At 43.5% G+C, this 27,832-nt stretch overlaps 1 long non-coding RNA gene across 1 annotated transcript; it reads left to right on the top strand.

Moving 5' to 3' along the window:
- The first annotated feature begins 1,837 nt into the window (after positions 1-1,837).
- On the top strand, positions 1,838-27,436 carry LOC140915161 (uncharacterized). Its single transcript, XR_013636120.1, has 3 exons — positions 1,838-1,918; positions 26,270-26,547; positions 27,373-27,436. It is a non-coding gene; the product is annotated as an uncharacterized LOC140915161 (long non-coding RNA).
- The last annotated feature ends 396 nt before the right edge of the window (positions 27,437-27,832 follow it).

Raw genomic sequence — 27,832 nt, 5'->3', positions numbered from 1 at the left:
CTATGAGACAAGTGAAGTGAGACAGCTCAGAGGCAAGTTAGAGCTACTTTAGAGCATACGCCCAGATTATGTTGTAAACATGTTCAGTTCTCGCTGGTTTTAAAAAGAGTTTTAGATGAAATATGAATGTTTTAGAGGAATACGATCTCTAGTGATAGTTATTGGAATGGCATGTACACAGGTGCTAATTAATGATGTTTAATATTAAATAGCCAATGTTTTTAATTATGGTAGATATGGTAAGAGGCAGGCTTAATGCTAATTAATTGTAGGGGGTTATTGTGAATAAGTATAAAAAGGACAGTATGCTGATTTTAGAGAGGTGTGCCCATCCACCATCAGGGTACCCTTAGAAATAGGATTATATACCCATCCTTCTCATGCAGGGACTGATCACCCCTAGATACATCATTCCATCTTAGAATGTGAGTATCAATGCAGTGTATGGTTCTATAGGAATGCCTGTTTGCTTAACTAGCTATTTGATTTTAAATAAAGTCTTTAATTCTATCACTCGTGTCATTCACAGTCCTCCACTGAATTAAATTATGTGTAACTGCCCTGGGTGTAAAGAGCCTTAAAGAATCCATTTTGTTTTTTATTCCTTATCTTTAAATTACTAATTGGGAACACATCAGTCAAAGATTCCAGGAAGCAGGTGCTCCATACCTGCTCATTCCCCTCCCAGAGCAGGTGGGCAAGGGAGTGGGGAGAGAAAGAGAATGGATATCACTTTGGCTTTCCCCTCCCTGCTCGAAGACAATGATTGGCACTGCTGAACTGGCAAAGATGGTGGCATAATTTGCTGTTGCTTTAGGCCAGTAGGACAGGACTGTACTGCAGAGCGAGGAGGGAAGGGAGCAGTGGAGAATTTTGACACAGAGGTGTGTCTCTAAGGCACACTGCCTGCCTGGGCTGCTCATGGGGTGGTGCAGTTTATGCATTACCCCTTGCTCAGAAATAGCCCTGGTTTTGTAAACCTATCATAATAATAAAAAGCTCGTTGATGAGACTTGTTTTTATAATGCCCTCCCACGTGGATGCCCATGTTTTTTACTGCTCACAGTTGTTATATCCTGTAGATCTTTACACTGTCGATTTTTTTTGCTTAATATTTGTACATTTACCTACACTACTTGCAGCATCAGTTTGAAGCCGTGCGTGTTGAGTCTCTTACAGTAGCTGTTGTGTGCATGTACCCATACGGATTATGCATGCACCAGATCTTTTTCACAATTTCCTTGCTGTGCCTGGCACTAGTTCAGGTGAGTTGAATGGGAAAGCAATGGCTTTCTCCCACCACATCACACTACATGAAAATCTTCATTGGGTTGGTGGTGTTCCAGCATATCATACTAGTGTTGGGTTTTTTCTAATCTGTTAGCTCAGGGGTTCTCAAACTGGGGATCGGGATCCCTCAGGGGGTTGTGAGCTGTCAGCCTCCACCCCAAACCCTGCTTGCCTCCAGCATTTATAATGGTGTTAAATATATTTAAACGTGTGTTTAATGTATTAGGGGGATCGCACTCAGAGGCTTGCTGTGTGAAAGGGATTGCCAATCAAAAAGTTTGAGACCCACTGGCTCAACAGATTATTAGTCAGTTAATGCCTCCATGTATCACAGAGGATCTTTTTATTAGGGTTATTCTTACAGGGTGGCTGGCCCTTTAAAGGGAGATGGATCTCACCTGACTTGTGACACTGCCAACTCTCCTCCTTAGGTGGAGATAATGTGACTGAGTCATGTGACTCAATCCGAGCTCCAGGATAGACAAGGGCAAAACCTGGGTAATGAGATATTGGGACTGGGACTTCAGAAGAGATCCAGAAGGCTCCTGCAGGAGACCCTGAGATATGAGAGAGCAACATCTGAAGAAAAAAGTCCCAAGCTAGGTAGGGCTGGGACTGGCCTGCCAAGGTAGGAAAGACTCCAGCAAGGAAGGCCTGGGTGTGTATTGATGAAGAGTGTGGAAGGATGAATATATAAATTTTAAAATGTATGATGTTGGAGGACCTTATTTTGGAACTGTTTGTGGTTAGATGCCAGCCTGAATCTGGGTGTTATTGGCTCTGAGAAAACCTTTGTGAAATTATTGAGGAGCCCTGAAGAGAGGAAAACAGAGGCAGGGATACTCTCGGGTCACCCTATGCCATAAAGGGGTGCTCCAGAAGTGGTGGCTCTGTTACGTAAATTCCTTTGCATGAGAGGAGTCAGTGTGTGAATTCTCTAGCCACTTACATGGCACCTTCTGTAACTACACTTCTTGTTCTGCCAATTCCCTTGAATCCTGACCTGCAGCGCCCCTTTCTGCTCCAGCCCTGGTGACCTCCATGCTGATTTAGAAAAGCACCTGATTCCAGATCTCAACACATCCTTCTGTTCCAGACCTGAATCTATTCTTAGCAGACACTGCCGGGGAGCAGCGATTTTGTAATGTGAGCAAACATGCACTCTGGACTATGTGGAGATGCCAAACTAATGTGGGGTTTTCTGATCTGAGGTTTTTGTTTGGGCTGGCCTAGATACAGGAATCAACCACAAATCTTGGGCTGGGAACCAGGTTCAGATTGAATTTCCCAAACTATAGTTTTCTTCAGATAGCAAAAGGTCCATACCATGGTTTTGTAAGTCACAACAGATGAGTTAGAGTACGCTCATAATGAGCCCATTTAAAATTTCAGACTCAAGAACAAATGCGTATCCACATTAATTCTTTAATGTGAAGAAACGATTTTATTTCCTCTTAGCATCCCCGCATGTGTGGTGAAAAACATTTCCTCCCCATCACTCATCCTAAGGAGCATATTTGCCTAAAGCAGTTGTGAAGGAAAGTGATGTAATGAAATCACCCTCAATAGCCAGGCTGGGAATTCATCAAAAGATCCAGTGATCTTCTTAAAAACGTATCATTGCCTGTTGAACTGTGGAGCCTAATGGAAGTAAAATTGGTCGACAAAGTCAGTTTTATTGTCCCAGAGTTATGGACTTCAGTGTATTTCCAATACCCTGGTAAACGAAGCTCTGAACCTGTCTCTTGTTCAATTCAAAGCATTTAATAACTGCATAAAAAAACTAGGCTGTTGAAATTTATATCCATAAGTTGTCATCTCTGCCTTATTTTCAGTTTTCCTGTGAAGTTATTAAAACATTATGTGATTGTACTATATTTACAGAACAGTGGGAAATGAGGTGTGAATCTGACTGAAAGCACAATGAGTCTGATAAGATCTAGATAGCAGCAAATACTACTAACATCTAAAGGGGAATACATATATATTCCATACTTGTGTGTGGCTCTTCTCCTCCCAGCTCCCATAAATATTAATGGGAACTGCAGGCATCAAAATCTGCTCAACAAGTTGAACTTAAAACCTCTAATGTTTTTGAATTGCTGCCTGTTCTTTTTCTGCATGTGGCATTATGGAAGATTGAAATATTGGTGCGAACTTGATGGTGATGTTATTCAGCTCACAAGTATTGAGTCCATTAGCATTCTCCCAAGCCTATTAACAGATACAAGTGACTGTATAGAATTCTCTTTTCTTCCAATATAGCATCCATCACTGTGGTAGCTGAACAATGGGACATCTGGCCTGTTCCCCAGTTGGCAATAGAGTTAACTGAAGAGCAAACTATACCTTTTGTAAGAGGGACATTAAGGCCTGGATCTACAAAGGTGTTGCAATGCTGAGTGCCACAGCACCTAAAAGTTAGGTGTCTAGAAAATTACAGGGACGCCACTGTCATCCCGAAAGCCTGGGTTAGGCACCAGGGCTCCCTACACAATGAATGTGGAGAGAGAGGCACCTAAGGATGTGATCCACAAAAGCCAGCATGCTAAATGAGGAACCATCTAAGCTAGCCAACGGGAGATGCCAAGGACAGGAGTGTGCACTAAGCCCCGTCCCTCTCTCAGAGATCAGCGCGTTCTGGGCTGCAGGGATGCACCTATCTTTTCTTAGCAATCCACAAATGGGAACCTGTCTCCTGGAGTCAGGCAGCTCAAAATCCTGTTCAAGTCATTTTTCCCCCTGCTCTGGCAGAGAGGGGAATTGAATCCAGGTTTCCCACATCCCAGGCTAGTGATCTAATTGATGGGCTAAAAGCTATAAACACCTATCTTCCCCTGGTTTATGAATTGTGCTGGGGTTTAGGCAGGAGATAGGCATCCAGACGCCTAAAAGGAAGCAGAAGTGTGCATGCTCAGAGGCGGAAACAGGTACCTAGGGAACTTTTATCCTAGAAACTTAGGTGCCAAGTAAGATAGGTTCCTACAGGATCCCACAGGAGTTGTGTGTATCACACAGAAGCTGAAACTGGGACATAGGTGCCTAAGGCTGTGGTTTAGGTACCTAAATGGCTGTGTGGATCTGGGCCTAAGTGCTTAGACTGTACATTCTTTGGGGGACAGGGACCATCTTTTTGTTCTGTGTTTGTGTAACACTGACAGACCCTGTTCGTCGGTGGGCAGGATCAAACCTGGGACCTCTGGAGCTAAACGCATGAGCCTCTACTGCATGAGCTAAAAGCCAAATGGTCCTTAGCTGAGGCTGTAGAGCAGATTCATTAATCCCGGGGTGGCCAACCTGAGCCTGAGAAGGAGCCAGAATTTACCAATGTACATTGCCACAGTAATATGTCAGCAGCCCCCCATCAGTCCCCACCCCCGCCTCCCAGCACCTCCCGTCCACTAGCAGCCCTGCCGATCAGCGCCTCCTCCTCCCTCCCCACACATCCCGATCAGCTGTTTCGTGGCATGCAGGAGGCTCTGGGGGAAAGGGGGAGGAGTGAGGGCATGGCAGGCTCAGGGGAGGGGGCAGGAAGGTGTTGGGTGGGGGTAGGGCCTGTGGCAGAGCCAGGGGTTGAGCAGTGAGTACCCCCGGGCACATTGGAAAGTCAGCGCCTGTAGCTCCAGCCCCGGACTCGGTGCCTAGACAAGGATCCGCGTATTAACTTCTGAAGAGCCGCATGTGGCCCTGGAGCCCCAGGTTGACCCCACCCCTGCACTAATCTCTAAGTGATTTCACTGCCACTCGAGGGGACAGAGCATCACACCGAGGAGTTGTGTGGGTTACATTTGCACAGCACCTAGCCTCCTGGGGTCCTGCTCCATGACTTGGGGTCCTAGGCAATACTGCAACACAAGTCATAAATAATCATAAAGGTACCCAGTGCTGATACCACACACTCTTCTGTGTCCTCTGCCTGTGTGTCTGGACTTCTAGTGCAGCCATCGCTCTGATAGGTAGGGTCCATATGGTGCCTATGCATGGTAAAATGTCTGACTGACAAAAACACTGGCTCACACCAGCTGAGGAACTGGCCCATCAAATTTATGTCACACCAATGTATCTTATATGAAACATATGTTTAAAATATATTTCTGAGACAGTAGGTACTAAAAGTAATACAAAGCCTTGCAGGAAATATGTAAATGAAGCATTTCTGACACCGTCACATATGTTTTTCATGCACTTGTGCAATCTCGTGGGAGTCATAGATCACAAATATTGAATGAGCTTTACAGACATGCTCAGCCCCGGCCTAACTCTGCTGCCACTGCAGTCAACGGTCCTATAGACTTTAATGGGAGCAAAGCCAGGTCAAGGCCAAGCACTTGTGAAATTCCTACCCGTTGGCGGCTTTGGAACTGTCAAGTGTTTGTTTGTGTCCTTCATCTCGGGCAGCCTAGTTTCACATGCTAGTTTCAGTGACAAATGAAATCAAGTTGACTGATTTCAGCCTAATTCCTGTCCCTGTGCCTAGCATACCATACCCTCTGCTCAACGCAGCATGATTGGCAGTTTCTGCTCAGGCCAGGCCACAGGATTGCAGGGCGGCCTGTGGGCTCAGGGCTGGAATAACAGGGGTTGCTGAAAGGCAGGGCTGAGGAATGCTTGCAGAGCTGTGTCCCAGTGCCAGGGCTGAAAGAAGAGGAGCGTTACGGGTCGGGAATGAAGTGCCTTGGCAGATCTCTGTGGGGAATCCCTGTAAAACATCGGCCTGAGTGGTGCCCGGCTAAAATCCATGCTGTTAGTCTCCTCTCTCTTCTGAGCACTAAATTCACTCCTAAAACACTTTTAATTAAAAAGAAAAAAAGAGGTATGGGAAAATATATGGGGATATTTTGCCCCTGTAGGTGCACCCCACCGCCATGAACTCCAGGTGTTACATCTAAAAAGCTTTTCAAAGGCAGAGGCTGAGTGCCCAGGCACAAAGCGGTGAACACGTTCCAGTTGTGGCAGTCAATGCATTTCTTATGTTTTGAGGGATCTTTTCCCACTGCTAATTTTTCTTTGATGAGAAGCAGGGGGCCCAGTATGTAGCTCTCTGCATGGACTGTATTGAATGGACAGGACAGATCTGCAGTCCCATTTGCTGGCACTGGAAAGAAACTCCAAGGTTTAGTTACATTAGGAGTATTTAAGATGCCCCTGAGAGTCCCTCTTATATTCAGCTTTATTCCTGCTGATTCTGACTGTACAATGCTAGAGCAGAAGCCCAGGCCCAGCATGGTGGTAGGAGAGGGGTTTCATTATTTTCATTCTTAATTTTCATTTCGGCCTGGTTGGTAATGTGTTTTGCTGTTGCTAGTAGGAGGGGAGGGAGTGAGGAGGAGAGATGTTGCTTAGTAGATTTAACTGCATTTATCTGCATTCTTTAGGAGCGAATTTTGTGCTAGTGAAGGATGTCAGATTGACAATCCACCAAGATGAAGCCCCTTTATGAATCTACATAGCAGGATCAGTGTGCAGAAATTTGAGTTGTTTGGACACTGGCCCTAAGGAGCCTCAGTCTTAATTACAGGGATAAGAGGGGGGCTCAGTCTCCATGGCCTATTCAGTCCTTAGCCTGTCTGCTGAGAATGCCAAGAAGGGGCCCAACAAATGCTTGATGAAGGTTCCTGTCTTATGGGAAATTCTCCATTCGGCACTGGGCTGAGACCACCCGCCCATTCCACACAGGTCACCAAAGAGTCTTCAAGGTGGCAGTGGTCACTTGTGGTCATTACCCTGCTGGCTGAGTGCAAACCTGTGATCCAGTGGTGAAAGGGCTTGGTCATTGTGATGGGGTGTCCCAGGCATTTGCAGCTTTCTACCAGAGGCCCCACTGCCTTTTGGAAGAGAAGAACAGTGAGTATGGACCCCAAAGGATTGCCTAGAGAGGCCTCCCAGGATCAACTGCTGGCAGATCCAGCGAGGCTTGGTCCTCCAGCGGCTAGAAGGTCCGGGAGCAGGCAGAGGCCAATCAGGACCCAGCAGGTCAGATCAAAAGGACTGTCTGCTTCACTCAAGGAGCCAGTTCTGGACAAGGCTATGTCAGGGAAAGGCATCTCTGTCTTAACCCAAGAAACTGTGCCTGCTCAGGGGCTTAACTCGGGCAGTATTTTAGTTGGATCAGCAAAAGACAATTGTTTTATGTTGGGATTTTAAATTCCCCGGTGACCATTTTGAGTTAATTATTAATTTATTTTTTGTTAAATTAAGGAGAGTCAGATCTGTGGGATGCCCTGGTTGAGGTAAGACCTGATTATATTACCAACCCTGCTGCCATTGGTAACATCACGTTTTGCTGCTCTGAGTGGATAGCAGGAAATAAAAGCATTGACATTAAGGTATGGGTGAACTGTTTCAGGAAAATTCCAAATTTGCCCATCCGGGAGCCATGTAAATATTCCCCACAGAGTTAACTTGTGGGGCACAGCTCCAGATACACAAACCAGAAGGAAAGGAATACTTGTGGCACCTTAGAGACTAACAAATTTAGGTTTGTTTTTCATTTCCGGAGCAGAGTACCTATTTTCTTATTGGGTTGGATTATCCTTGAACAGTTCGTTGAACCATTCTCTGTGATTTGGTTATCACAAAATAATAACTTAAATACAGAACATGCCTTTCACTCCAAAGCACTTTGCAGACTGTATACTTACTGCAGCAATCACTTCACCCACTCCAGCAGCTCCGATAGTGCTGGGACAGGAGAGTGGCAGCTGGCATACCGCACATCTTTGGGCAGGGGAGAGTAATTTTGGCCAAGAACACCAGTAAAACCCTCTTCTTAGATACAGGGCTTCTCAGTCTGTGCAGAGCAGAAAGGGCTTTAGTTGTTAAGAGCCCATACACATATAACTAAGTTTACCAGCCCAGAAGAATGAGGAGCTGTCTCAGAACTGTCTGGAGATGAGCTTACGCTGTTACAGAATCTCTGTGTTTAAAATGTGGGGGTCACCGCACTAGCTCATCCCCTCTGGGGATGGCTGGAGACATAATCTATTTGTACATTTTCAATTTAATACAGCATGTTACTGCATATATATATGTGCCGAACTGATATAGTAACAATCCATTCATTATTCTGGAAACATAAGGCAGATTTAGTGCTTTGCTGCAATTTGCTGATCCTCTACTTTTCAATCCATTTGAACCTGTTTCCCTTCAGGTTAAATATCTTTTGAGCAGTGTTGGCTCTGGAGGTTTTGATGACCTAAGCAAAGTTTGGAGGTCATTTAAACAGCGTAAGTGGTGAAGACTGAGCAAAGTTCCAGTAGCTATTGAACAGAGTCCATAAGCTGCTCATAGTTGTGTCTCGTGGACATCTGGTTTGCTTCCTTAATTGGAAGTGCTGGCCTGGCTTTTCAGGATTTTAGCAAAATATGCTACTCAACAGCATCAGTTATATCAGACTTAAAGCATGGATAGTGTAACAATAAAAGATAATATAACTGTTAATATTTTAACTTTACAGCTCAGAATGGTATATGGCACTTATGCTGGCTGGGAAGACATTCTAAAGGCTATTAATCTTCATGCTTCAGGGCATAAAACTGATCATGGGCTGGGCGACAGGAAAAAGTTCCCTTCTTTCCTCTAAAAAGTTTGAGGTACACCGAATCTAATGCTGGCATTAGGTGCACTGGGAGATATGGACAGAATCATATTCTTGATGATGCTTTCCAGGACTTTCCATAAGGACTGACAGGCAAGTTGATCTTGCAAGGAAATGTTCTGTAGGGGAAACTTCGAGATTCTTTGCTTTAATGGAGAGCAGGTTACTGCATGTTATGCGGTCATACTTGGCAGAGAGGTAGAGGCTAGGGAAGTGTTAAGTTATAGTGTAAATTGAGTTTATTGCTGAGTATTTTATGGCAGAGTATTTTGGCAGCCTTTTGTGATGAGCCTCTGCCACAAACACTTTTTGCATTTGGAACTAGGTCAAACAGTTAATCTGCGTGTCTGCAGGGAAACGCACTGTACTGTAGCAGCTCCTACTATCGGAGGGTAAACGTACCTCCATATTCACACTAAATGCCGCTTTCTGGTTGTCTGTAAAAGATTGAGCCTGATTCAGCTTTCACTTTCTCTGTGACACTATAGGCAATGGATTTACTCCAGTGTAAAATGGTTGTAAAAATGGGAGAAGAATGACTGACTCAAAAGGTCCTATGTCAAAAGAAAGTTTCATCAAGTTATTTTCTTTGTGTAGTGAAGCACATGGGTTTAAACCACCTATTTAAAGCATCTTGGTAGCTAAGCACTTGAGCCAGATTCCAACACCCTCACCTGAGTTAAGCACAGGGGTGAAAGTAAGGGGGTATGGGCTGGTACGGTGTACCGGTAAAAGGTAATCCCTGCGTAAGATTTCTAGCTTTGCAGTGATATGGGCAGAATCCACTCTTATGATTCAAGAAAAAATAGGATTGAATAATGTATTACTGGGTACAAACATGCTTTCTGACATGCACAAAATACCGCTGTCCACTAGATCTGGGGCCACGAAAAAGATCATTCCACATGGGACCTTCCTTTCTGCGTTGTTTGCTTTTTTTCTGTAGAATGAGCAAGAATTATCTATTAGGGTAGAACAAGTATATCTGACACTATCCCTTCTCTGTAATGTCAGTAGTGGAAGGGAGGGAAAAGAGGGAATTAGCGAACTTTCAGTCCTTTCCATTTTCTTTTTTTATGTTCCAATAGCAGTCCCCGTTGAAAAGAATGGGACTGGTGTTTGTATGTGGTGAGGAGTGGAGTTATTTGTCTAAGCTACAGACTGACGGGTTAATTATATGCCTAAATCAGCCTTGGTATTCAAATACTTTCCTAGATAGCTTTGCAATGCTAAGCCTTTGTAGTTTTTTGGGTTTTTTTAAATTAACATTGATCATTGGCTGTACCAATTAATGCAATTACTTGGTGCAAAATAAGGCATCCTATCAGATCTGTATCATACTCTAGCCCTCTCAGAAAAACTGTTTGGGCAGAACAGCCTGGAGAAGGGGATTAGCCAAAGAAAACATTTCTGTTAAAATAAATTACCATTTTTTCTGAAGAAATTGTACATGGCCTGCATGCAGAGTCCTAACCCATGTCCTTTTCAATAGGAACTAAATCGTATTAATAACCAGGCTGTCATATTAACTATCTTTGGGTTTTATTTTAAAAACACAAGGGAAATAAATGTTAAAATCTAGGAAATTGGCTCAATATTGGATCTTCCTCTTGGAATACAACTAATATTGTAAGTTACATTGGCAGTTATGGGAGGGGGATGCTGTATCTATCGGTCTGTTTTTTCCCCAATTAATTTCAGTGACCAGTGAAGCTTACAGGCATTAAGTCAGTTTCACAGCTAGTGGACATAATGATAATCAGAGATGTGCACTGAGCAGAGCCTCTAATCTGTACTACAACACCAAGCGCTGAAGGGCAGAAGTGGGACTTGAACTTCCAGATCTGAATGTGGCCCCTATCGTTTTGGTTCTTAAATTGGAACCAAAATAGGAAGGGGCCCTATTTTCCAGATCCACTTTGGGTATGAAAGTTGGTGGAAACATCAACAGACCAGCTGGTGAGAGTTGGCTGTCGAATTTGAACCGGAACCTTTGCTCTGGATCAGCCTGAAACACAATCCTAGTTCTGATTCTGATCTAGATCCAAATATCACCTCCCTGACCTGTCTTGTGTTTTATGGTTAGAGGGCTCCGATGAGATTTTCTGATGATCTTATGCTGTGCTTTCTCTTTGTACCCACAGCCATTAAGTCTGAAAAAGCAGCAAAAGATACCATCTCACTGGCCCTTAGTGGGGCAGATCTTTATCCCCTCCTCTATACTCTTACAGAGTCTCCACTGTGACCATATGAGGAAGATAATCCATCTTGGTAATGAAAAACAGACTTCCTCTGAGAGTGCTCAGAAAATGCAGTGGAACAAAAGCTGGAAGAAAAGACTTCTTAGAGCAGATTTACAGCAGTGCCCGGTTAGGGAGAAGGAACTACCCAAACTCACCTCCGGTGTTTTACGGGCTCTGGATCTGTGAGTTATAGCAAGCAGGGATATGACAATGCTAGATCAGGCTGGATTGTGCCTAGTGCACAGATAAAATATTTCCCTGGCATGTCTCTGCCGCTATACCACACACAAATAGGAGTGCTCCTCTGGCACAATAAACAGGTGCAAAACTCTTCTTTTTCTGTGCCCCACAGGAAAGAACATAATACTCACTTCTGCTGTTACTAGGCTATTACTGGTAAGGACCTGGCATCTTTACTTGACTTTGCCAGTGACAATGCACTTTGCTGCAATTTTTCCCTTGGGTGGTATGGCTGTATGACATGCTTATCCCTATATACAGAATGCACGAGAGAGAGATGCATTGAGCTTGAAAGGGGCCAGTGCCAAAAGTGGAGCTAATGGCGTTACATGAAGTCTGCAGTTGTAGGTCATGTTGTCCAGGGAAATGTCACACAATTTACCTCCAAGAAAGAAATCTGACTCTTTAGTGGGAAGGGAAGGATTTGGGGGTGTGTATACAGGGTGTAGCAGGGTGAGCACCCACTCCAGCCCTGAAGGGGTTGGAAAAGCCCTACAGAGGGCTGGGGAAAGGGAGCAAAACCTTGGCTGGTTGGGGAAAGTGGTGGCAGCTGGGGGCCATGCCCCAGTCAGGGCCCAGCTGGCTCTATAAAGGCTTTGAGCCAGAAGTTCCAGTAGAGATTCTCTCTAGCTTGGAGAGAAAGGGACCTGGCTGTAAGGGCTGAGAAAGTATCCAGATTGGGAGCAGGGCTGGGGAAGGCCAAGGGAGCCGGGGAGCTTGGGCCTAGGAAAGCCCCAGGCTGCAGGCCTAGGAAGGCCTATTAGGTACGGAGGTTGCAGGGGCAGCCACGGGTAGGCAGAGGCAGCAGGTCCAAACCCCCTCGCCTGTGATGAGTGGCTTATACTGTAGTCTGCCCCAGGGAGCGGGGGCTAGTTGGTGACTGGCAGTAGCCTAAGACTGAGGCGAGCTGGGGATAGTGGGTGGGGGTTCCCCTGGGAGGGGGAGACCCAGAACTGTGGGGGTACTGCCAGGGGGCAGCACCCAAGGCAAGGGCACTGGGGTCTGGGAGGGACATGGGGGGCCAGGGAGGTGAGACACCAGCCTGAAGAAGGCACTCCGGAGGCTGGATACTAATTCCCTGAGATGACCAGCAGAAGGTGCTGCTTGGTGAGTCTGCACCCCATGACACAGGCATACAGACAGCAATTCAACTCCTGTCTGTGTGGTGGTCATAAGTGGCACAGATGGTCAAGGTCCTAGAGGAGAGAGAATGGAAACCACCATTGATGCACATGGGAGCATTAATGCGAAACAGAAAGGGAGTGGGATTGATTCAGCTGAGCTAGAAATCTTTTGAATTGTCTGACAGGAGATGCAACACCTTGTACTGATCCATACACTGATCAGTTCTCACCCCAAGAACTGTAAGCTGGGATTTTCAAAAGCACCAGCTGCCCAAAGCCCATGGAAATTCAGTGGGGGTGAGTGTTTAATTCCTCTGAAAGCCCCAGGCATAAAGTGTTAAAACCTGCAAGGCTGGAACTTGGGATCATGGGGGTTCAGGCCTACTGACATCAACTCATTGCCACAGGAGGCTTAGGCAGGGCTTGGCAGGAAGTACCACCCAGCAGAACCTGATTGGTGGCCCCTCACAGCCCCCTGATGACCGATACCAGTACTTAAACCAGGAAGCCATGAAAGGGAGCTGTCTGAGCAACAATATAGACAGCCTGACGGTCTCTGCTCCAGGCACTGCTTGTGATGGACCCTCCACTCTGGCTTCTTTTTTGTCCTCAACTTTGCTATTTGATTGCCATCTGCAACCTGGTGCACAGCCCTGATCAGTTGGTAACCTGACCCTGCCTTTTATTTTATTTAAGGTGAATTTTGTAATGTTGTAGTACGCCCCTGTCGGTTCGGCTCTGGCGGCTACAGTTTCAAGCTCAACAGAGTGAAAGTCACCTCTGTTATTTGCTTTGGATTTAGGCCATGTCTATACTTACAAACTTAGAGCATCTCCCGCTGACATAGCACTGTGCACACGAGTGCTTATGTTACAAAATTTATGTCTTTCAGGGAGGTGTTTATTCACACCTGTCAAGGTTCCTCCCCCACTCTCAACTCTAGGGTACAGATGTGGGGACCTGCATGAAAAACCTCCTAAGCTTATCTTTACCAGCTTAGGTCAAAACTTCCCCAAGGTACAAAATATTCCATCCGTCGTTCTTGGATTGGCCGCTACCACCACCAAACTAATACCGGTTACTGGGGAAGAGCTGTTTGGACGCGTCTTTCCCCCCAAAATACTTCCCAAAACCTTGCACCCCACTTCCTGGACAAGGTTTGGTAAAAAGCCTCACCAATTTGCCTAGGTGACTACAGACCCAGACCCTTGGATCTTAAGAACAATGAACAATCCTCCCAACACTTGCACCCCCCCTTTCCTGGGAAATGTTGGATAAAAAAGCCTCACCAATTTGCATAGGTGACCACAGACCCAAACCCTTGGATCTGAGAACAATGAAAAAGCATTCAGTTTTCTTACAAGAAGACTTTTAATAAAAATAGAAGTAAATAGAAATAAAGAAATCCCCCCTGTAAAATCAGGATGGTAGATATCTTACAGGGTAATTAGATTCAAAAACATAGAGAACCCCTCTAGGCAAAACCTTAAGTTACAAAAAAGATACACAGACAGAAATAGTTATTCTATTCAGCACAATTCTTTTCTCAGCCATTTAAAGAAATCATAATCTAACACATGCCTAGCTAGATTACTTACTAAAAGTTCTAAGACTCCATTCCTGGTCTATCCCCGGCAGAAAACCAGCATATAGACAGACACACAGACCCTTTGTTTCTCTTCCTCCTCCCAGCTTTTGAAAGTATCTTGTCTCCTCATTGGTCATTTTGGTCAGGTGCCAGCGAGGTTACCTTTAGCTTCTTAACCCTTTACAGGTGAGAGGAGCTTTCCCCTGGCCAGGAGGGATTTCAAAGGGGTTTACCCTTCCCTTTATATTTATGACAACACCCCTGAATGACAAACGTTTTGCCAACATAAGTGCTAGTATAGACATGGCCTTAGAGTATCTAGGAACACAAAAAGACCAAGGATAGGGACTACACATACATTTACAAGTACAAGGTCTAGTCTGTTTTAGTAACTATTAAAGTTACAATTAATGTTATGATTACCCACGCATATAGAAAACCTATAAAGACCTATGCACAAGTTACAAATATAGATATCCTTCACAATATTCTTAAGGTTTGATGGATACCTTGCCAATTGATCATCAGTAGATTCCTGCTTGAGTTTTCTCACAAGGACCTCATTTTACCCAATCTGGGAGCCCTCTTTTATCTTGTGATTCTGACTACACCTAACACTCTGCATTTTTCCTTATTAGTATTGTGATCCCCAAGAATATTGGGGTACACTGTTTTTCATAGGTTAGTTATAGTTCCTTTTATTCTCATTAGTATTTACAAACAACGTATACCCTATGGTTAGGGCATGTGTTAGAACAATGGGACTACGGGGTATCACACCACAGAGACGCTAACCCCGGAACCAATCCCTGTAACAAACCCCGTTGCCTTCTCTGTCCCCATATCTACTCTAGCAACATCATCATAGGACCCAACCACACCAGCCATACCATCAGGGGCTCATTCACCTGCACATCTAATAATGTGATATATGCCATCATGTGTCAGCAGTGCCCCTCTGCCATGTACAGTGGCCAAACCGGACAGTCTCTACATAAAAGGATAAATGGACACAAATCAGACATCAGGAATGGTAACATACAAAAGCCAGTAGGAGAACACCTTAATCTCCCTGGACATTCAATTACAGATTTAAAAGTAGCCATTCTTCAACCAAAAACCTGCAAAAACTGACTTCAAAGAGAAACTGCAGAGCTACAATTCATTTGCTAACTTAACACCATCAATTTGGGCTTGAATAGAGACTGGGAGTGGCTGGCTCACTACAAAAGCAATTTTCCCTCTCTTGGTATTGACACCTCCTCATCAATTATTGGGAGTGGACCACATCCACCCTGCCTGAATTGGCCTTCAACATTGGTTATCTCTTCATGTGCCAATATACATTTATGCCTGTATCTGTAATTTTCACTCCATGCATCTGAAGAAGTGGGTTTTTTACCCATGAAAGCTTATGCCCAAATAAACCTGTCTAGTCTGTAAGGTGCCACCAGACTCCTTGTTTTTGTGGATACAGACTAACACGACTACCCCTCTGATACTTGTAGTTAAAATTACTCTTAGGGTTAGTTTTTTGCAATGCCACCCATTGGCACATCTTTTTTCGTAATTTTGTGGCATTGGGACATTCTTTGGTCACTTACTTATGTCAAGCATTTCTTAAGCCTATGGCCTAGTATGTCTAAGCTGATATTTTACAGACCTCAGCCTGTAGGTTTTGCATTTCAGCATTACTTACTTAAGGTATACTTATCCCTTCTGATTACTGATCAATCTGATACTTCTATAATCCTACAATTTAACTCTATTCCACATACAGTGATTATATATGACATGACATATTAGTTAATCATAATATCACACAACAAATAAATGACAAAATGAACTAATTCTCTACACTCCTGATGCCTGATTCTTGATTTGCCTTTCAGCCTGTCTTGGACTCTAACCTACCGGTAACCTGACCCTGCCTGACTCATGCTCTGACCACTAGGTATGACCACCCTTGTCCCGGTTATGACATATGGTCTCTAAAAACAGAGATCTAGATTTAATGGCTAGGAACTCTTCATCCTCTTGACCAGGTTTTACTACCCCCATTTGGGAGTCAGTTGCTGAAGTGCATGTCACCATCGGGCTAGGGTTGCCAATCTCCATACCTGTATTACAAAATAAAAAAGAGTTAAAAGTAGGTCACATATCCCAGGAGTGCAAACTCTTCCTTCTGAGGTGCATCAAGGCATTATTTCATGTGTTCTTAAGCCAAGGGCCAACGATCCCAGCACATGCTGAGCATCAGTGGTCAATCTTCCTTTTTATCTCTTTGTGTGAATTTTGAGAACCCAGGAGTACAGTGTATTCAGAACACAGCAGTGGCAACAGGCAGAAGAGTCTAAGCAGAGATACTAGTGACCCTGAGCTAATGTGGTGGTCAGTTTCAGTAGCAAATTTCATTTGTCACTGAAACAAGTATATGTGTAAAGCAAGAGAATGTTGTCTTTGCCTATAGCACTGAGAGCAGCGACACTATGGCGAGGATATGCAGATATTAGGACAGGGGTTCTCAGACTTTTGTACGGGTGACCCCTTTCACACTGCAAGCCTCTGAGTGCGACCCCACCCTTATATATTTATATATTTAACACCATTATAAATGCTGGAGGCAAAGCAGGGTTTCGGGTGGAGGCTGACAGCTAGCGACCTTCCATGTAATAACCTTGCGACCCTCTGAGGGGTCCCGACCCCCAGTTTGAGAACCCCTGTATTAGGAGCTCAGGAAATATAATATTGGGATTTGTTTTCGCTATTTTAAAAAGTGTGTTTTTACATCAAGGTAACTATACCCTACCTAGGGCTTAGCTAGCCTATTTTACCTTATTGTAAAACAAAAGTGCTTGTCTTTTCTTGGGTTTTTAATTCAGTGCAGCTCATGTCCTTTAGTTACCTCGGAGTAAAAATGCACCTTTCATTAACAGTGAAGACAAGGCCAAAAATGGATTTACTTTGTATAGTGAGATTAACCAGAAGCTTTACAGACAATAGATGTGCAGTGATCTTTGTATGTCAGAAGATACAAGAAAATCACAAGGCTCACTTGATCGTTTTTTGAGACCAGAGGCAAGGACACCAGAGAAATTACTTGTGTCCTTTCCTTGAAGAAATGAGTTCCTCATCTCATATTCTTACACACACAAAGAGGGTAGATGAGTGCTACAAGCTAGGACTTACCCTTGTCCTCAATCTTGACATCCCAGCCAATTGCTTTGAAAGTTACTAGGGCCGCAGGATGTCCCTTGCCTGAGGCATGGAAACCTGATCACTATCTATGTTGATTTGCTGTACATTTACAGTGCAGTACTGAAACTGGCAGGATTACTACATCATTTAATGACAGTGCTGGTTTTGAGAATTTAATCAAAAGAGAAGGCACGTTTTGTTTACTGCTTCAAACAGTAGCTAATGAATAGCTCTGGCTGGTTGAAAATTTTCCATCAAAACCCTTTTTAAACTGAAAATTGTTCTACTGACTAAACAGAAGTTTCATAGACATTTGTCTGATTTTTTATTATTATTTTTTTTTGCAAACCATTTCAATTTTTCAAATCCAAAACCTGAGAGTCAAAAATATTTCTTCAAAATTGCCCAGTTTTGGAGTTTAAGATTTTTGAGTGAAAGTCCGAATTTTCTGACCATCTCTACTAATGATACTTCGCTCTCATCAAATAGTTTCTATCCACAGATCCCAAGATGTGTTGATAAGTGTTGTCATCTCTTTTTTACAGATGGGGAAACTGAGGCACAGAGACCAAATATCTCACAGCAGGTCAGTGGCAGAGATGGGAATAGAATCTAGGTCTCTGGCTTCCCAGTCAAGGATGGTGTCCACTAGACTATGCTACGAGGCAAAAACCTTCAGCCAGCCTATGCTGTATCATTCCTCCCATTCACAAATACAGTAGATACTGTGGCAGTGATTGTTAGCACACTGGCATGTAATGTTTGTGCTATACATAGGGAATTATACCCAGAGCTCACATTAATGCTTGCAAGAGCTGTGTTCTTATTTTCCCAGATACAGTATCACATTGATCATTTACCATTTGTGTGTGTCTTTATGTGTCAGCCTAGGTGGCGAATGGATAACCCTGAATGGGAGTTCCTTTACTGATCTACTTATACAGCACGGGCACTGAAAGCACCAGCTTTCATTCACCACCCTACTTAAGTGCCTTAATCCAGACAGAGTGGATAGTTCTCTTTCCAGGTCCATTCATTCTTAGCCTTTCTCTGAGACTGACAATGAGCATGCTAATTAGTGATAAGTGTGATGATGCTTTTGAGTCAGAGATGAAACCTCCCTGCCTGCTATGTACTGGGCAGAGATCATGAACTCATTTCATAGGGGTTCCTTGAGTTGGGCAATCATGCAAACAAAAGTTCTGAGTGGGCAGGCATTTTGCATTGTGATAAAACATGCTCCTGAACAGTCTGTTCTGCTGCAGTGCTCCCGTGCTGTGGGAAGGATGGGACTGCAATTTCTAGGAGTATTTCCAGCAAACTTCGAGTTTTTTTGAAAATACATCATAAAGTTTAGGGCCTGTTTATTTTTTTAATTAGGTGCCCTACTTTGTGCCCTAATTTTCACTTGCAATTGCTGATCGCATGTACAACAGGTAGCATGTGCAAATGAATCCAATTAATCATGCAAAATAAGTAACCCAGTTTGCATATGCAAGTGCGTGCAGAAATTAGGCATACCTCTTTCATTAATGAGGGGTGAAATCCTGACTCCTATTGAAATCAGTGGCAAAACTCCCATTGACTTCAACAAAGCCTTCATTTCACCCAAAGTCTTTAATTTTTTTTGCATGCTCTGCTATTAGATTGTAGATTTTTCTGACCATGTAAAAATGTTCTCCAAAGAAGATAAATGAACACAGTGCCCACCCCATAACTCAAAGGTAAACGTTCACTGACATCCAAGCAGTTTGAGTGGGATTCTCCTCTTACTTCTCTGATAGGCCAGCTCTACTGCAGGTGTAGAACACCTGGCAGGATTCTCCTAGTGAATGCACACTGAAGAAGGAGGGAGGCATATGCTTATAGCTCCCCACCTCTTTATATTATAGAAAGCATTGAGAATGGAATGTAGCCCATAAGATTATAGCAATAGCATTCCTGGCTAATTGAATTTCTCCATTACAGGCAATAAATGTTGGATTATTTATTTTACATTATAACTGCCTTTCCCACAACCCCCCACATACCCCTCTCCATCTCTCTCTGTGGTAGGGAAAGGAGCATATGATAAGTGTGATAGAATACAGTTGAATATTAATCTCTTCTGTTCAGTCAGCACATGCATTTATTTACAAGGATGATTTGCTAGTTTTGTTTGAATACACATACATATTTAATAGCAAGGTTTATTATTCAAAAAGTCATCAAATTAACTCTTTTAAAAGATTCCAATACTATTGGCAAGAAATGCATTTTGTTTCTTTGTAAATGCACTGCTTGCTCAGACATTCATTTCTTAGGAAATCCAGTACTTTTCCAAATGCAGAGACACTGGTGATGAGCAACTGTCATTCTCGCATTAGCAAGCAAAACCCAAGCTTGATCTTCCTCCGGCAGATTAGGGAAAGAGATAAAAATGAGACTAAAACCTCAAATGTCTGTTCCACTAGGTTCAAGGCATTCTTTCTGTTTTAGTTCCGCACTCTGCCTCTTTAATTCCCACTGGCTCAAATGCCAATTTTCTGCTATGCTGGCATGACTGCCGAAGAATTGCTTCTGTTAATAAACTGCACAAAATAGCTGAGCAATTAGGCAATTAAACTGTTTTAAATTTAATTTAAAATGCTGGCATTTTGCTAGGAGCTTTTGGGGTTTTTTTTTTCCGCCTTCTCCTTTCCTTTTTATTGTTGCTAGGTGGAAGGCAAGTCAAAACAGTAGAAATGCAGTGGGGCTAGGGAAAGGACTCTTCTGTGATCAGAATTCACCCTCACTTTCATTCCAGACCTGCACAGGGTTGATTGTTAGGGGGAGCACATTTTGTTGCTTGCAGCATATTGGAACAAGTCATTTTTTCCCAAACATTTAACACATAAACAAGCTTAATCTGATTTCTGTCCTGATCCCATATGGGAATCAGGGCATGTAAGAATATGATTGCAGAAGCTGCCTACCTGATCTCCGCTGCTAATGCCAATTAAAGTGGGAAGGAAAGCACAGATAGTATTACGCATGGGCTTGAGCCACCTGCCATGCTCATCCTCATGAGTTCCCATTATCTTAAAGGGGTTTCCCCAGGATCCATGAGATATATGCGAATTTATCTACCCAGTAGTGAAATAGTTTCCTTTTTGACTGTATAGGATACCTCTCCTCTTGCCTTTTATACAAATGTTTTCTTTTGTTTTTATCATTGACATGAGAGATGGAAAGGCTTCCTTCACCGTGCCCCTTCCAGTACAGCTCTGTCCTGACCTGCCATGTTTCCTCCTCTTCTTTCCAACCCTAGGCCCTTATTCAGCTCTGCCAGTGCAGCTCATTTGGGACCCAGAGTACACACTGCTATTCCAGTCTTGGGCTGCCTTATGGTTCTGCCACGGTGAAGCCATCTTGCAGCACCCCTGCTATTTCTGTGCTGACCTCCATACAGCTCTGCCATTGTACCTCAATTCAGAGGCACAGCCCTATCCATGACTAGTGCAGCCCTGGGTCCCTACACAGTGCTGTCTATGCACCCCAGTTTTGATCCGCACAGAGGTGATGTGTGGGTGGGATGCAGGGTCACATGCCCCCCACCCACCATATTTCAGCCAGGGTTTATATGTGCTGCCCTGAATTGTACTGCATAGTACCAGAACCTTTAAATTGTGCTCCCCATTATCAACAATTACGCATCATCTCTGCAGCCACACCTCCTTCTATTCTTGTCCTGGACTCAAATCAAGTTGCACCACTGCACTTCAATCCTGCACTGCAACTTCCAGCACAATTACTTTCCTACGCTCCAAAAATGCTCTTCCAAGATGCCTCAGTCCTGGTCTACTGCATATTTTGTTATTTCGACCCGTGGTCTACCCATCCACCGCTCTGCCAATGTACCTCATCTGACCCTTAGCACCATCTACTGTTCCGTTCATAGGTCACTGCAGAGCAAACAGTTATCTATATAATTTTCACAGGCTTTTAATCTCATTTCTTACTACAGTTACTGGAAGGAATGTAACTTTCTCCCTAGTGCCCTTCTAGACTTTCCCACACTGAAGACTAGTTAATCAAGCTAGCTACACTCAGCTGAATGATGCCATAGCAAAGCAAAAAAAAGCACACCTTGCAGCGTTGATGTGGCTGGCTGCCTCTTCTGAGACAAAACCGAGAAGTTCATATTTCCATGGCCACAAAATGGCTATTTTTAGTGAAACAGTCATTTTAGTTATTTTCCCCAGTCTTTAAAAAAAAAAAAAATCATTCGAAAATGTTGCAAATCACATATTTGTTGCAAAATTCTAAATGAAACTTCTTCCTGCTGTGCTAACTTGAGAATATCAACATTTATAATATTCATGTCATCATTATAATCAGTGACACATTATCATTGCAACTTAATACACCATAGGAAACAATCCTATGCTGGCTGAGGCATATATACGATGATCTAATCAGTTTTCCATATGATGGTATGATTAATCTAGATTTCCTGTTCCGCACAATGAACTCATCTGTTACCTTCAGAATAGTCTTGGTGTAAACTAATCCCAGGAAAGTTGCATGCTTCATATCTGGCTACTACCTAATAAAGAACTATTAGTAAAATATGCTCCTGTGATGATTGTTAATTAGAGCTGGTCAGAAATTTTCAGATTTGGATGGAATGTTCGTCAGTGGGAAAACGCCTATCTGTCGAAAGCTAAATATTTTGCAGAAACAAGTCAATTTCAACAAACTTCAAAATTTCTGGTTTTCTTCTGATTTGGAATGAAACAAATTTCTAAATCTCAGAATTTCCTGTGAAATGGAAATCTGGTTCCTGCCCAGCTTTAATTAGCAGTCACCAGAGGAGTAATATAGTGCTTTGCATGTGTATATCACATGCCCTCTGAGATTCTCAAGAATCAAAGAGACTAGTGAAAGAACAGACTGCTTAGATCAGGGGTAGTCAGTAGGAGGACCACAGGCCAAACCCAGACCGCCAGATGCTTTTGAACAGACCCTGAAACCTTTTTATTTACTTATCATCGTTGTTATTTTTAAATGATTTTCTCTGGAGTCTGGACCTTGACTATACCTTGACCAAGAACTTTGGATCTTGACAAAAAAATAATTGAGTACCGCTGGCATAGATCTTCTAGTCCATGTTCCCGGCAGTGCAGAGTTATTCCAGTAGATATCAAATTATTTGTATTTAGCACTTTCAGGGCCTGATTTTCAAAATGTATATGCAATTGCTGCCCTAATTCAGCCTATGGTTACTCCAGTATGTCTGCATATTGTGTATGGGAGGGCATAAGATGGCCCGTTTTGCACTTTAGCATTTGCAGTTTACCTGGGTGGCCTTTCATGTGTGCAATGTGCCTTTTCCCCCTCTACCCTTTGTCTGTCTTGTCCATTTAGATGGCAAGCTCTTCAGAGCAGAGACTGTGACTATGCATTGGTACAGTGCCTAAAACAATGGGGCACTGATTTCAGGTTAGGCCTCCAGCTGCTAAGATAATACTAAGAACAATAATATTACATCTTTAAGCCATCTGTCTTTTTAACACGTGACATCCTTCCCAGTAAGAAAGAGATATTAATCACATGCCCTAATATCAAGTAGATGGCATGTAACTCCAGATCATCCTTTGAGTGCCATAGCTATCCTATCTGACACAATCCTGCCATAGAGAGACATAATTATTATAATAAGCTAGCTAGTGGGTTTGTGCATCACTGCACAACTGTGGATGGACTTAAAACTGCTCAGCTGTGTATCATAGTCCTTATATTACAGACAGCTACTGGGGATTCTTCATTATCTCATATGGTAGGGACTTCTGCTTTCAGAACAAGAGGATCCAGATTTTATCTTCGTTACTGTTATGAAGTTCTCAATGACTGTGATGTACAGCATAGCGACAACCATGAAGTCCCAGGAAGTCATGCATTTATTATAGTACTTATAAACTCCAAAAGAGCTCACATTGAAATGTGAGATAAACATGCAGATAAAAAAAGTCACAGTGGCACCGATTGTCAAAATGACTTCACCAATAAATATACAATCACTTTATAATACATTAAATTTGTATATTTTAAACCCTCTAATTGATAAAGGCATGTAAGCATTAAATTAGCATATAGCGAGACAACTATAGCAAGCTACACGTCTATTAACATACATGTCAATCAGTATTTTACCAATTAATGGCTATCTAATTATCTTGCTATAACAAGCTTGTTAAATGCCAATTAAGCTGCAAGATGTTTGAATGCATTAATAAGAATGTAATTACACAGTTATTGGTGACATAATTTTCACTTCATTAACTGGCAACTTATATACTTATTAAACTCAATAAGGCCTCTTTTTTAACATTCCATTGATCACGAATCAGGATACAATAGCTGGCTTGTTAATTCCAAATGAGATGGCTATAATTATTGAGAACATTTGTTTGAAAAGCTTCAGGTCTCAAATGTTATGAATAAACAATAACTAAAAAAGGAAGACTGAAGGTGTAACTATGCACAATGCCATAGGCGCCAACTTCTCCTGGTGCCGGTGGGTGCTCGACTGCCTCCACCCCTGCCCCACCCCCATTCCAACCCCTTCCCCAAAGTCCCTGTCCTGGCCCCGCCTCTTCCCCACCTCCTCCCCGAGCGCGCCGCGTTCCTGCTCCTCCCCTTCCCTCCCACAGCTTGTTACACCACGAAACAGCTGTTTCGCTGCGGCAAGCACTGGGAGGAGAAGCGGGGATGCGGCGCACTCAGGGGAGGAGGCGGAGGTGAGCTGGGGTGGGGCGGGGAGCTTGGCTGCCAGTGGGTGAAGAGCACCCACCAATTTTTCCCCATGGGTGCTTCAGCCCCGGTGCACCCACAGTGTCGGTGCCTGTGCACAATGCACAATAATATGTTTGATTAGAGATGCCTGGTCCTCTTTGAAATGATTGTACAGTGGGCGAGCGGTGCCGGGCTTGTTACTCAGGTGGACCACAGTCTTTATTCACAGAACAGCATAAATGGCGGCCCGTCAAGTTTCCCACACCAGGCATTGTCCCCTGCCAGTGTGCCTCACCTTTTCTACAAATGGACACCAGGGCTAAGAGGAGAGTCCAGTCTCTACAGCCCATTCACTTCTTGGCCTCTCTGCTCAGGCTGCTAATAAGGGGAAGGAAGGATGGTCTAGTGCAGAGGCTTTCAACTTGAGGATCACAACACACCAGGGAGTTATGAACAGGGGTCGTGCCTCCCTGCCCTTCCTGTATTGCTAAGTGGGAGAGGGATCCCAGCTATATAGCAGGGGGAGTGAGGGGTGGGTCCTGAATGAACGAGTGGGTTGCAGCTTAGAAACAGTTGAGAACCTTGGGTTTAATGAATAGGTTGCTGAACTGGGACTCAGGAGACCTTGGATTCATTCCCACCTCCGTCTACTGTGAGACCTTGGACAAGTCAGCTCATCTCCCCTGTGCCTCAGTTCTCCATCTGTAACATGGGGATAATGTTCCCTATCTCACAGGGGTGTTGTCGAAGATAAAACCCATTGATGATGGTGACGTGTTCAGACACTATGCCAGTGAGGGCTGTATGAATTCACAGGTAGGGGCTCATTGTAGAGCTGATATGAGAGCTATCCAAAGCTGGCCTTGAGGAATGGGATTGAGATCTCCACTTCACATCACAGCCACCAGAGGGTAATGACATGCTTAATAAACACTGGGCTTTTGTGTACCCTGAATCCTCTATTTATGAATAGCCCAAAAAAGCACCAGAGATATTTCTAACACCAGAGGAAGCTATTTAATGAAATTAGTGTACGTGAGCCATTGCAAGTATATAAATAGTTCGATGTAAATCTTTTTCCTCCTCCTCAAGTTTCTGTAAATTACTTGGTTCATACCGTATCTACTCTATTTAAACTGAAGAAAGCGAGTGATTATTAGGTACTGAATTAGGCACTGTATTGAGTTATGTATTCAACTGACTCAGCCTTCCTACTCAATGACTTAATGAGCATTTGGTGGCTTCAACACCTATTCATTATCCTTGATAAATGCCTCTCTGATCCTAACACAGTACACAGTATGTCCCAATAAAAGTCCCCTGAGTTATATGCTTGGGACTGTATCTATGGCTATTATATGTACACCTGGAAACTCCTGTACCACGCAGTCTTTAATGGAATCTTGCAGGGAATATAGCATAGACTCCAGGAGACAACAATGTACAAAGCCTCTCAGCAAAAAGGTCCCACCTCAGCAAAGCACATGCTTAAGTGCCACTGGCTTTAATAGTTAAAGTTAAGCATGTGCTTAAATGCTTTGCTGAATTTGGGTCAAAGGCACTTCCTCATCTTTTCCCAGGATATAACATCCCCCTAAAGAACCCTCTTCTAAAGTTTTTCTTTCTTTATCTCCTCAGATACCAGCAAGGTTTGCAGAGCTTCTTTGCTGCATGCTCCATCTCTTAAGAGGGAAGCATATTGTTCCTATATTTGACAAGCCAGATGGGCAAGCACATATGTGTATCTCAGAGTAACATCACCTTCTATTGATTTTCACTGATCTAGTCGCATTGGAATGTGATTTGTTGGTTTAAAGAACTGTTTTCAGTGGATATTTGTCAGGTTCTTCCTCTCCCCCATTTTCATCTCCTTGGGAGAGACAAGGTTTTGTATGAAAACACTAAGCAGCTTTCCTTTTCCTCTATTAAAAAAAAACCTCCTCACCCACATACAGCTTTTGTTTTTCTCTTAGAGAACTATATGAAATTTCACTACGGAGGTGCATTAATAAATAGCAGTGACTACTGTAATGATTTGTCTGTCGTACTGAAATTCCTGGCAGCAAAATCATGACCTGCTCCCCACAGGTATCAAAGTCACTAATTACCCGTCATGCACACAAGATCGGCTGACAGTGTGTTGTTCAGTCATGGAGAGTCTCTTTCAAGTTCCTGCACTATTTTCTTTGTTACATTGATGGTGGTTATGCATTCTTCTTCTATTTCCTTTCAGTCATCGGGCTGTATATTGCACCATGCTGGCCGGCAATGCTGCAGACCCCATCAAAGTTGAGGAACCTGCAAACTCAGCAGCAGCAGCAGACCCCAGTGACTTCTGGAAATTATTTGGTACTAGAGCATAGATGAACCCCTAGACGTCCACATTCTGCTGCTGCCCACCATGTTCAGTGAAGCTAAAGAGCCTGGACCTGGACTTGGCCACTTCCTCTCAGTCACACTGTAGGGATGGATGCCCAAAGCCAGGCTCTTCCTGACCTTCTGCTTCCCCAAGTGAGTAGAGGTTCCAAACAAAAGCTTATTACCAGCTACTTTCTTCATGGCTAGTCTAGACTGAGTTGGATTTGTAGGGTTCAGTTCAGGTGGGCTAGAGGTAGAGATGAATCCTAGCTTCTAAATTCAGATCCAGCTCTGGATCCAAAGGTCACTAGCTGACCAGATCTGAGGTTCTGATTTGGGTCCATCGTTATCTGAGATTTACAGCTGACTCATTCTGTAAGCCCTTTTGATTCCAGGGTGGTATTTGGCCAGGTGTGTGGGTGTGTGTGGTGCTCCTTGTTCTGACAGTAGAATTCCAACGCTGTTTGGAATCTCTCCCTCCACCCTCACACACAGCCTAGTCAATGCTGAACTTCCAGAGAGAACATGGAATTCCCAAGCAGGCTCAAACTCCCTTTAGACCCTGTGCATCCTCAGCAGGTAGTACAGGGAGCTCAAAAGGAGGAGCTTCCTCATTTCTTAAAACTCAATCTTGAAAATCTCTTCCACTTCCTTCTCTCTACTCTGTCAAGAATTCTGGAGAACAACCCCCCACCCCCATATGGTTTGGAAACCTAGAGATTAGATGCTTTGGACCTGATATGCTCTATCTGAAGCCACACTACATTTTGGGAGTGTTCAGACCTGGACCTGAACTTAGTGACTTGGGCCCATCTCTAAGCAACTCATTTTGCAATAGGAAGGAAAATATCAGTGCAATGGCTCAGGGACTATACCACTGGATCCATTCTTCTGCTGCTGCTCAATCTTAGCCCTCCCAAGGAAGCTGGGTAGAGTTGAGTCATGTATCATTTAACAGTTTCCTTGTTTCCAATCCAGTTTGACACCGTAGATTCTCTGCATACATTTGCTGTGAGTGCAGAAAGTGAAGGTCAAGAAAGGTAGGTAATTTTTTTATTATAAATTAACTGAATGATTTATCTGTGTACAAATTTATGAATATACAATGCCATATATGTGACCAGCATCTACCTGGCCCTATTTCCCATACTTTGTATGCCCCACCTATAGGATGTGCAGCTAGGTAAATATTATGATTTCATTGCCTGCTGTCTGCAGAAGACAGCTGCCATTTGTAAGGTAGAAGGAATGCAGCATGTCACCAGGAAGATGTACACACTGTGCTCTCTCACCGCCACTTCACTTTAGTTCTTTCTTGTTTTGATGTTTTCCCTTCATCAAAAATAAAAGCCGTTCAGGGCAAAGGTACATAGTTTCCCTCTGTATGTGGGGGAAAAAAATAACATTGCCTCTGCATTTAAATCAGTGTGGAATAAAA

The sequence above is a fragment of the Lepidochelys kempii genome, chromosome 7, assembly GCF_965140285.1.
Source record: "Lepidochelys kempii isolate rLepKem1 chromosome 7, rLepKem1.hap1, whole genome shotgun sequence".
NCBI lineage: Eukaryota > Metazoa > Chordata > Testudines > Cheloniidae > Lepidochelys > Lepidochelys kempii.
This window is presented reverse-complemented; position numbering and strand designations above follow the sequence as displayed.